The sequence below is a fragment of the Herpailurus yagouaroundi genome, unplaced genomic scaffold (genome assembly GCF_014898765.1).
Source record: "Herpailurus yagouaroundi ecotype Mexico unplaced genomic scaffold, PumYag 250, whole genome shotgun sequence".
In the NCBI taxonomy this organism is placed as follows: domain Eukaryota; kingdom Metazoa; phylum Chordata; class Mammalia; order Carnivora; family Felidae; genus Herpailurus; species Herpailurus yagouaroundi.
The window spans coordinates 19196102-19208404 of record NW_024412467.1 but is presented as its reverse complement, the minus strand read 5'-3'; the positions used below and the strand labels follow the sequence as shown (position 1 = coordinate 19208404).

At 43.6% G+C, this 12303-nt stretch overlaps 1 long non-coding RNA gene across 1 annotated transcript in view; it reads right to left on the bottom strand.

Moving 5' to 3' along the window:
- The window catches only part of LOC121020485 (uncharacterized), a 33802-nt gene extending 23073 nt beyond the window's left edge, over positions 1-10729 (bottom strand). The window contains exon 1 of the long non-coding RNA XR_005786153.1: positions 10436-10729. This is a non-coding gene — a long non-coding RNA (uncharacterized LOC121020485). The remainder of the gene's footprint in view (positions 1-10435) is intronic.
- Between the last annotated feature and the right edge of the window lie 1574 nt (positions 10730-12303).

The window sequence follows — 12303 nt, the reverse complement described above, 5'->3', positions numbered from 1 at the left end:
GACTAATAACAGTACCTCAAGGAAAAAAAAAAGCCAGATAAACCTACATAAATACACCAGTATTTCTGAGCTTTTGGCATGAGGAATAACCCTGATAACACTCAAGGTGATATTGAAATTTGAAGATTTAAATACAGGATAAAATGAAATATAAAGCAAAAAAGTGGATGAGTAACATATAAAAATAAACCAAGGCCTTGAAATGATTGCAGATTAAAGATATACCAAAAAAAAGCAAAAAGAACTCCATGGAGTCTGATTTTTCTTTCACACCCTGAGAAATTTGCTATAGGCAAGGGAGAGGCCCCCAAAGCACTAACTTGTCCTATAGAAAATGCTTCCCCATCTACTCGCACCCTGGGAACATGGAATACTGGCAGGAGAAAAGAAAAGTGTGATTTAAGCTGGACATGAAAGCCTTCAGAAGCATCTTGGGAAATACAAGATAAGATCAGACCAGAAATTAATCAGGGAACACAGTGATAAGGTAACATGTTGCAATCAATTTAAAGTTCACATCTTGCTTGATTTTATGCATCCATCATAAAATCCATCAAAAGCAATGGCCTTTCAGTCAATTTTAACTCCATTCTTTGGGACTCCCCGTCCTGCACCCCCAGCCCCAGGCTCTGCCTAGAGTTCCTGGTTCAGCATCTCAGAGAACACCAGATGCTTCAGCTTCGGGCTTCAGGAACCATGAGCAACTTACAGTGGAAGGCGAAGTTGCCATGTTCCTCAGCAAGGACTGCTGGTTACTTCAGACCTCAAAGGACTTTTCTAAGGGAGGCGCTTAAGTGAGACAGTGGGTGTTGCACAGGGAGGGGGAAGGATTTTGGTTAAGCCTTACAGCTCTTCTAAAAGGCCCTCTGTTCTTTTTTTACTCTGTTTACACTGTGCCCTGTTGTTTTCCAGATTTCCAAGGTTAAATCCGGCACCCCTATTAACACTGTTTGAGTCCTTCAGAATTTCCAGAGCTTCCCTGCTAATCCGATGTGTGTAGTGCTTTTCTTTTAGCTGAACACAAATGTAGGGCGAACCAGTGCTTTTGTCCACTACAGCAGACCTCGTCCCCATGTGATAATCTAAGATGTGGTCTTTGTCCTTAATCTTCTTATCCATGAGTCGTTCCAGTTTACAGGTTACAGTATTTTACCTCAGGTGAGAGGATGTGATTATCATCACAAAAATAGTTGATGTTTATTGAACATGTACTATGTGCTAGATTATGCATATTTAAGTGCCTAATCCTATAGTAATCCTGTGAGGTAGCCCCATTTTTACAGATGAGGAAATTGAGCTCAAGAGACTAAGAGACTTATCCAAGATCATGGAACTAGTAGGTGGCAGAGTTGGGTCATGAATCCAGTTAGCCCTTTCTTTAGCCTAGTTTTTCTTGGCCAGGAGTGGTGTTACCCCCAGGGGACATGTGGCAATGTCTAGAGATACTTTTTGCTTGTTACGACCAAGGGAATGTGTCCAGGGATGCTGCTGATCACCCTATGAAGCACAGGACAGCCCTGCACAGAAGACTATCCAACCCAGCATGTTAATACGGCCAAGGCTGAACGAACTTGGTCTGACCACTGTGCTATATGACAGGACTCGAATCCTTTTCTGTTTGTTTTCACGTCTTCGGATCTGGTAGGATGTCTTTGTTGGAATAGATTCTAATAGTATCCCTTTCAGAGTTACTCTTGATACACAAGGTGAAGTTTGTTCTTCCCCACCAGCTTCCTTCGTCTCTTTCTCTTGCCTGAGTTGGAATGAAGAGCTGATTAACTGCTCAGCAGACCATTCATTCTGTGAGAACAGAATGTCCAATTCGGCTGTTCTGCTATGGGCTATCTGCTTCCAGAGTTGATTCGGTAAGATACATCCAGGCAGGTCTGCAGATTTTTTTTTTCAGTAACCACATGAGGTTGAAAGGCAAAAAAGAATTCTCTCACAATTTCCCTGGCTTTTCCTGTACTTTGAACTAGCATACCAACCTACAGTAGCTTGAGAAAAATACGGAGCAGCACTGAAAAGATATACTTTAAGCTTTCAAAGAAAGTCTTTGATGAATAGAGGCTCATCTACTTGGGGCAATGCAGCATCCAACTCATATGCATTTGCCTTTGGGTATGAGCCGGTGACAGGCAGCACCTAGATATTGGGATGTGGCTGTTCCTTCTCCCCAGATCCACATTCTTATTTCTTTGAGGTTAATACATCCTGGAAAAGGAGGAAGGCTTCCTTCTCATGGTGCTTACCACTGAAGGGATGCTGGTAGATTAAATAATGTTTGAAAAGACACCCTACTCTGCAAAAAAAAAAAAGAGAGAGAGAGAGAGAGAGACCCAGAGGCAACTTTGGAAACTTCTAGAAGGGTAGAGAAACTTGGAAAATAAATATCACAAATGGGGCTGTTAATGTAATGGAGGAGAAAGCCTGACAGGGCAGACAACTATGGGAACAGATTATTACTTTCAAGGGCTGGACATGAAAATCTGATAATGACAATTTTTAAGCCTTTGATGAGCAGAAACATCTTGAAACATGTCTGTGTCCCTGCTGCTGAGTGCAAACACTCTGACTGAGAAAAGCCATGCGAGACAGACACGGATGAGGAGCCCCGGCAGCGATATAGGAACCACAGCCTTCCAGAGGACACCTCACCTGAGCAATCCTCAGCCCCAAAACCCCAGCTTCTTGCTGCTCATGGAGCTCAGCCTTCCAGCAACAGAATGAGGGAGAAGGCAACATTTGTAAGGCAAACTCTCTGAACCCAAATACGCAGTGAGGCCCAGACTGTAATGGTCTGGTGAGTTTTGAGGGGGGTCGGTCTGAGGAAGACTTGAGATTCTGCATGGCTGACGGGCCCTTCTGGTCCCCAAAGCTCACTCTAAGCACCAAGGATCTCAGGAGGAAGTATAAAGGACTCTGGATGTCTGTGAAGCCAGACAAGACTTCTGAGACACAGATTCTGATCACATCTCGCCCCTGCACTCTGCTGTCAGAGTGAAGTTCAAACCCCCAGCTGGGTGGTTCAAGACCGTCGGCAGCCTGGCATTGGCTCACCTGCTCCATCATCAGCCTGCACCTCTCCCTGCAATGGCTGCGCTCAGCTTTCCCTGCATGGAGCATCGAGCCCCTCCACACCTTCTCGCTTTTATTCTGCCCTGACCTCCACCAGCAAAATCCTCCTCCCGTGGCACCTGCACCCACTGAATTCCTCCTCACCCCATGACATTCCTTCTCCAAAGCCTTGGCCGCTTCCTGTAGCCATTTCTCTATACCTCTAATCAAGCACATAGGACGTCATATTCTGATATTTTACTTAAGTGTATAAGCCCCCCCCCTCCACCCCAGCTAAACTGTGAGTCCTCAGGAGCAGAAACTGTATCTTCTTTCTTCAGGCTACCCCATGTCTTCATATAGTTACCTGGCACTGGATATCTATTGCCAAAATATTAGTTAAGTAAGTGAAGGAAGGAAGTGTCATGCCCATCTCCACATTGTTTTCCTCTTTTCTTCTTCTTTTCCAAAGGTCTCCAGGGTCTCAAATGTTTGGGGTTATAGATTTTAAGTGGCTTTCAATAATAATAGTAAGAGCTAACTCTTACAGAACACTTACTATACATTAGACATTGTTCTAAGCTCTTCAGCCTCATCAAGGCATTTAATCTTCATAACAATTTCCATGACCCTATGTAGTTATTGTCTTTATTGTTGCCATTTTATGTATGAAGAAATTGCAGCACAGAGAAGTTAAGTAACTTGATCAGAGTCACACAGCTAGAAGTGCCTACACCAGGATTTAAACGAAGGCAGTGTGGTGTTAAAAACAAGGATGAGTCAGGGTGCCTGGGTGGCTCAGTTGGTTAAGCGTCGGACATCGTCTCAGGTCACGATCTCGTGGTGCAAGAGTTCAAGCTTGCGTTGGGCTCTGTGCTGACAGCTCAGAGCCTGAAGCCTGCTTCAGATTCTATGTTTCTCTCTCTCTGCCCCTCCCCTGCTCATGTGCTCTCTCTCTCTCTCTCTCTGTCTCTCAAATATTTTTTTTAAAAAAGACAAGGATGAGTCTTTGGAGGACCAAGTAATAAGACAAATGGGCCACAACTCTGTTCCACTCTCCCTGCCAATCTCTAGCCTTACCCAGCTTACAAAACAAAGAGCCCTCAGCCATATTTTTTCATTATTCCAGCTCATACTGGAGCTGGAACACAACCTGGTGTTCCCTTTATTTGATGCTCACAGACCTCCTGAAGGGTTATTGGCAATGTCAAGTATGACAGCCTGTCTCATCATTCAACAGAGGGAAAGAAGCATGGAGTTCAAGGATATGTTCACCACCAAACTGAGAGGTCTGTGGCTGTTGACTTCTATCTTCATAGAAAAGCTTGCCCTCAAGGTATTAATAGCAACCCACAACGACTGGTCAATAATTACAGCACATTTAGCCATGAATTGGCTTTTAGATTTCTCAAGGTGGTTCTCTTGGCCATAATTGGGTCTTGGTCTAGGTACATGTAGGACCTGTGTTCACTATCACTGAGGAGTTAGTAAGAGCCAACCCTTCATTGGATGCCACTACCCCAACTAGGGTCCTTTAAGAACTTTGAGCAGATACATGGGCTGGCAGGGACTGACTTCCTAAGTATGCCATTAAATGGTCCACTCTTCTAGTGCTGTCCAAAGCTAGGAGGTGAACAAGACTTCCCACTGGGGTGGCTGAAGTTTTGTGGAGTATATGTTGGGACTCAATTTCTCTCTCTGCCCAATCCTGTTTCCTCTTCTTTCATTAGCCTTGGTGGTTAAGAAACATCATGCTTTCAAACTCTATCTAAGCATCTGGAAAACCCAACCTGCAACAGACTAGCCTTGGGATAGGATGTATCCTTCCATTTTCTCCTCTACCTTCTTTCTCCTTAGAACCACACACTTTAGAATCTCTGACCTTTTGTTGTGCCAACAAAAGATCATGCATTTCTGCATGGCCCCTCTTTGGTTCTTTGCTATCTCTCTGCATAAAATGTCCTTTCCTTCCCCTCCCCCACATCATCCATGTGACAACCTTCTAACCATCCTTTATGGCTCAACTCAAATGGCCTGCTGTCTCTAGCTTACAGCCGAAGATTGATTGCTTCCCCCCTCCCACAGCACCTTCTGCGTACTTCATTATGATATTGATTACACTTTTATATTCTCTCACTGAGCTGTGGGACACCTGGGAATAGATTTTGTTTCTTGTTCAACTTTTTAGCCCTAGCACTTGACACATGATAGGAGCACAATACATGTTTACTCAATTAAATACATTTGAGTTTATGATGATCATCTGGTGGGATTTATGTTCTGACATGAATGACTATTCCCAAAGCCACTGGTTCCTTTAAAGCCCTCCCAACCCCCACTCTAATGAGAAGGGGCCCACTAGGGCACAGTTGTGACCCATGTACAGACCTCAAGCTCAACTTATAAATAGGGCTCAAGGCTGCACACACACACACACACACACACACATATACACACAAACATACACCTGCCCCTCTCCTCTACTGAATGAGTCAGAATCAGGAGTAAAAGTCCAGGGTAAGAGAGTAGCCCCCTTCCATCTGCCCTACATGCACAAAATATAAGAGGATGTCCCTCAACCCTAGGCCCAAGCTCATATCAAGAATCACATGACCAACCTCTGTGTGTCTCTGCCTCTTCTTTTCCTCACCCACTCATGATTGTGACCTGGGGCCATTTCTCCCCTATATTAGATCACTTTCCCTTCTATATGGTAGCTTGTTCATGGGGTATTACCACACATCTGTCTTCCTCTAGAGGAGGACAGGGAAATGTCAAAAGAAGAGTTATAATAACTGGCTCCTTCCATAAAAAGGAGATTTAGAGGATGTTTATCTTTAATGTATACATTTGGAGATCTATGGCATTGGATTCATGAGATATATACCTGGAACCAGAATGCTGGTATCTCATTCAACGAATATGTATTAAGTGCTTACCATCATCAGGCACTGTCCTAGGCACAGGGAGTAAGCTAGGAGCTGAGAGTGGTGGCCCCATCTTGGTCCAGTATAGCATTCAATTAAACACTAGTTCAACATCCAAAAATACATTTAGTTCCTTTCTGTTGTTTCTCGTGAAAACAGCAAAGAGGGGAATGCCCATTCCTTATGTACAACACACTCTTCAAATCCTCTTTCTCCCCTCCCCTATTGGCCACTCTCACACTCAACTGCCCTGAAGTCTCTTTCCTCCTCACTCCACCCCAGCAAGAAGCTGGGATGACAGAGTTAAAGAAAAAGATAAATAAGTCATCACACTTGATGTCTGCCACGTGAGGAAGGAAGCCACTAGAATCCAGGGCCCAAAACCAGGCAGCCCCCACCAGTTACCATGCCTTTAAAAAAAAAAAAAAAAGAGGGGCAATGATAAATTCAGGAAGCCACTGACTTTATCCTCCATCATGGCAATGAGCTGCCTCTCGGGTGAAAGCTTCACTCCAGCTGGTGTTTATCAAGGAAGATGGTGAGAAGGAGCAGCAGTGTTTATTGAGAGAATGTGAAAGATCCTTTGTCATTGTTTATTGACCATTCCTGACACATCCAATGGCCGGCATGTACTTCATCATTCTGTTGGATGGATATTAATGTAAAAAAAAAAAAAATCACTCATCAAGAGCTAAAGAACTTCTGCCTAAGGCATTCTACAGACTTAAAGTTGATAACAAATTCTGCCAGACATTTCCATCCTTTAGAAACCAGTGAGCTGGACAGTCTACATTTATCACGTGACTCAGGGCTAGCAGAAAATGAAAAGGCATTTGCTTGAACCTCCCCCCCGCAACTATTTGATTCATTTTTGCTTTTTAGCTACCCTGACCACCCATGATAATAAGGATGGCTAACATTCATTGAATGTTAGCCCTTTTCCACAAATTTTCTTAGTATTCACCAATCTATGACGTGAGTTCTATTATCATCCTCTTTTAAGATGAAGAAGTGGGGGCACCTGGGTGGTTCAGTCGGTTAAGCCTTGGATTCCTGGTTTCAGCTGGGGTCATGATCTCATGGTTCATGAGTTCAAGCCCCATGGCAGGCTCATGCTTGGGATTCTCACTCTCTGCCCTCCCCTGCTTGCTTGCTCACTCTCTCAAAATAAACAAATACACTTAAAATGAAAATTTTAAAAATAAGATGAAGAAGTCATGGTTCAGCGGGATTAGGTGGCTTGCCCAAGGTCCCACTGCTACTACCAAGAGAAGCTGCATTGCCAGCCTAGGGAATTGGGTGCCCCAGCCTCCTGAAATTTCATTCTGCACCTCAGGAAAGAGAGAGGGGCAATCCCACTTTCTGTGTGAAGCTTGCACACAGCTCACTGTAAGGCTGTGTCCACAGAGAACTCCAACAGTTCAACCAAACTGCTGGTCACTTTCGTGGAAAAAGGACATCGCTATTTATATACCAATGACAAATGAAATTAACCGAGTGGATCTGGAAGCTCCCTAGACAGTGACTATTAGAAAATAGGATGTGAAATCCAAGTTCTACTATCTCTAGGTTATTCTTTGGCACACTCCAGCTCTGAACCTCTCATGAAAGACTTTGATCTTTGTGTATTTTGCCAAACCTGAAACTGACCCAATCTCCATTGAAAATGTTCAGTTTTCCTCTCAGCTTTCTGAGTTAGTTAAATTTTAAACAAGTAGAACTTTGTTTTTCTTGCTAAACACTTAAGTAAAAGATGACCTATTTAACAGGTGAGGGGTTATTCTAATAGTATTATAACAAAACCCATAAATCATGGCTGTTGTAATTTTTCTAAAATCATATAATATTGGGTAGCCTCGGTGGGTCAGTTTGTTAAGTGTCAGATTCCTGATTTTGGCTCAGGTCATGGTCTCACGGATCGTTAGATCAAGCCCCCATGTTAGGTTCTGTGTGCTGACAGTGCAGAGCCTGCTTTGGATTCTCTCTGTCCTCTCTCTGCCCCTCCCTTGCTCATGCTGCTCTCTCTCTCTCTCTCTCTCTCTCTCTCTCAAAATAAATCAACTTTAAAAAATCATATAAAAATAAAAAATATATTGTTTCCAATATTTAACTCTTCATATCTTTCAATTGTTTAGGAAAGAGCCGCCTACAGACAACTTAGTATGGAACACACAGATAACTAAATCTCTTCCATTAAAGCTCAACATTCACCTGGAAATTTAAAAAAAAAAAAACCTTTTTTTTCAACATTAATATCAAAGTAAAGGTGACTGGATACTTTCCCCCTTTTCATATTTATTTGAAAACAGTTTTAGCAGTAGTTTAAATAATTGAGGCACACACACACACACACACACACACCCCTTCGTCTAGAATCATACCAACCTAGCAAGTAAGTTCTTGTTATTTTCCCTTACAGATGTACACATAATTTCACACAACTGCAATCCTATACATTTTCAACCCTGCTGAATGAGAAATATAGCTTGTTTTTGTACAAACTACTAATGAGGGTTTCTTCCTTCTCCATCCAGAAACCCGCAGGTGCTGAGGTATTTATGTACATGACATCCTTTTTCAATACACATCATTAGCTCATTTACTTCCTTTTATTTTTTTAATGTTTATGTATTTTTGAGAGAGAGAGAGACAGAGCACGAGCCGGGGCGGGGCAGCGAGATACAGAGACAGAGAATCTGAAGCAGGCTCCAGGCTCTGAGCTGTCAGCACAGAGCCCGATGTGGGGCTTGAACTCATGAGCTGTGAGATAATGACCTGAGTCGAAATCGGATGCTTAACCAACTGAGCCACCCAGGTGCCCCTAGCTCATTTGCTTCTTACAGTAACTCACTGAGGTATATCGTTTTCACGAATGCAGAAAGTAAGAATATATGTTTCACTGTGGTCAACAGGTATCAGCAAACTTTTTCTGTAAAGGACCAGATAGCAAACATCTTAGGCCATGCGGTCTCTGCAACCACTCAGCTCTACCACTGCAATAAAAAAGCCGCCATAGACAATAGACAAGAGGCCCATTGCCAATAAGACTTTATTTATGGACATTGAATTAGAAGTCAGATCATCTTGGGGCACCTGGGTGACGCAGTCGGTTAAGCGTCCGACTTCAGCCAGGTCACGATCTCGCGGTCCGTGAGTTCGAGCCCCGTGTCAGGCTCTGGGCTGATGGCTCGGAGCCTGGAGCCTGTTTCCGATTCTGTGTCTCCCTCTCTCTCTGCCCCTCCCCCGTTCATGCTCTGTCTCTCTCTGTCCCAAAAATAAATAAAAATGTTGAAAAAAAATTTTTTTTAATTAAAAAAAATAAAATAAAATAAAGAAGTCAGATCATCTTGATAGATCACAAAATATTATTCTTCTTTTGATTTCATTCAACCATTAAAAATGGAAGAACACTCTTAGCCTATGGACAGAACACAAACAGGCAGTGGGGCTATCGTTTGCCAACCCCTGACCTAGAACAAAGGCTCTTGGAGGTAAGAAGAAGCCTTAAAGACCTCTGCTTTAATTGCTTCTCCTCTCATGGGTAAAAACTACGATGCTTCTCAAAGGCAGTCGTTTGCTATGGCCTGGTAAAACTAGACCCCAGATATTCTGACTCCTAGTTCAGTGCACTTTCCACCAAAAGGCACTGCTTAAAATAAAAGCAAATCAGAGGCCAATTAAAGAGATAACTGTAAAAGCTGCTGAGCATTACGCCCAAAGACTAGAACACCCAGTGCTGGCTGCTCAGCCTGTCGCTACTTATGCAGACAGCTTTTGGCACGCTTTCAGAGGGCTTGAGAAATGATAACTGGTTGGGCAGAAATTGTTCCAAGAAACAGCACAGTGACTTTTGCTCTGCTATTTCCTTGCACTACTACAATTTAACTCCTCTTCTGCCTGAGTTGTGAAATCCGGAAAACAAGGAAATCGACATTTGCCATTTTAACTTTTATGAGAGTTTCATTTTTTATACCAACTTGTTCGGTTTGAAAATAGAATGTAACCATCAGGCAGGGCAGATCCCCACCCCACCCCACCCCCCCAACCAGCCCTACCCCAGGTAATGGTTAGCAAAGCACTTGGTTTCCTATCTACAAGGGCAAAACAGCTTAGCTCTCTCCCTTCCTTCTGTTTCCTTGAACTCCATGTTTTGCTTGCCTCTATTTATTTGGTTTCTACTGTCTCAATAGGAACAGAACGTCACTAGGCAGGCCAGCTGCCGTGAAAGCAACAGTTGAGATCAGAAAGGCAAGTGAGCCCACTCCCTCCCTGAAACAGACGTTCCGAAAGCTGGAGCAGAGGCCATAGTGGGGGGTGTGTGTGTGTGTGTGTTCACATGCACGTTTCTGTGCCTGTGTGAGAGTACAGAAAATAGAGACAGGGTTAAACTCTGCAGGGAAGGGGAACAGAATGAGCAAGGCAGAGCTTAGAATAATAGGAGAGAAAGCTACCTGAGCCACGTGGGATGAGAAAGGGACATTCTGCATATTTCCTCTTCTCTGAAGCATTTCCTCCATCAGTCTCCTTGCTTCCTTCTGCCTCTCCGGCCTGGCTGCCCTGAGTCATCCAGTCCGGACAAAAGGCAGGGGCCAAGTCACACCCGGAGCCCTAGCTCCAGCCCAACGCCTCCTTCATGGGCCTCTGCATGTTGCCCCTGCGTAGTAGTCAGGTGTGAGCAAATGTGTATCTGTCAGCCTGCTCTGCTGGTCTGGGAGCCCCTGAGACCAGGCACTGTGTTTACTTTCTCCATCACTCTATGCCAGCAACTAGCAGAATGTCTGACACACAGCCCCAGAAGCTGTTAAATGTGGCTGGGTGAATGAATCTGGTTCCAAAAAAAGAAAAAGAAAAACAAATTCAAAATTATGAACCAATGCTTTTTTTTTTCATGTTTATTTATTTTGAGAGGGAGTACACGCAGAGGAGGGGCAGACAGAGAAGAAGAGAGACTCCAAAGCAGGCTCTGTCCACACTGCCAGCTCAGAGCCCAACGTGAGCCTCGAACCCACAAGCCGTGAGATCATGACCTGAGCCCAAATCAAGAGTTGGACGCTTAAGCGACTGAACCACCCAGACACTCTGAACCAATGCTTTTTAATAGAGATTTAATGTTTGTCATATAAGTGCCCACAGTCTTGATGGGAAAGCTGGGCTAAACCCTGAGTCCCCTTGGATCTCCAGTGGAAGAAAAACAGAATTGTGCAACTAGAAAGAGCCCCTGATCTCCCGTGGGAGGGGACATGGGGTGTGTGGGGGTTCATTCACATAGTGGATGTGCTCAGCAGACAAGACCTCAGCTCTTTCCCAAGACCCTAAGACTTCTTCAAGGTTGTGATGTCTACCCGATTCTTTGACATTGCCTTAGATGAGACTTTCAGAAGCATCCAGAGAAGCAAAGCAAGTAGTACACTAGGAAGTCAGAGTTGTACCCACCATATACCTTCCCTGTTGTTCAGGCTTCTCATCCAAAAACTGGGCAATGTTACCATCTTTCTCCCATCTTCCCCCCTAACTTGGAATGCTACCAGGCAAATTTTGTATGTGGCTTTATTCAGGCTTTCATATACAGATACATAGATACATATTACCACTTTCAACATTCATTGAGCATTTGCTATGTGGCAGATACCAAACTAAGTTCAATGGAATAAACAAAGAGGAAAAACAGAATGGCTGCCCCCAAAGCTTGTACTCAATTGGAGGAAGTGGAGGAGTTAAGTGATTCATTTATATTTAACAAACTTTTATTAAGCATCTATTAAATGCTGGGCAAAAAAAGGAGTAGGCTGAATGAATTAATTAGTCCCATAATTCAGTGAAAAAGATAAGGCAATATGCAAATAACCATAATGCATTATCAGCAGTACAGCACAGTTAGAATAATTGGATATTAGGCACAAAAACTTCACTTTGTATGGGGGTCAGGGAAGCTGCCAGAGTATGAGTTTTCAATTGGATTTTGATGAATGAATAGATGTTTGTGGCAGCATTCGGGGAGAGGGATGAAAAGGGAGGGTGATTGGGAGATAGGACCTTATGGACCAAATGTACCAATTGGGTAAGGCCCTGGGCCTAAAATTCTATCATTTCAAGGACAGCAAGCACACACGGAGTTAGTGAAGCCAGCAGAAGGAAGGGAAGGGGGTGCCATGCAAAAAATAAAATTGATAATATACCATAAGCAACAGAGAATCATGGGAAGGCTCTGGAGCCAAGGAGTATTAAAGCCACACTTGGGTTTAAGAAGGACTCCTGGTCACTGAAAGGAGAATAAAGATGAGAGGAATGTTTTGACCCCTATTCACACGAACCCAACAGG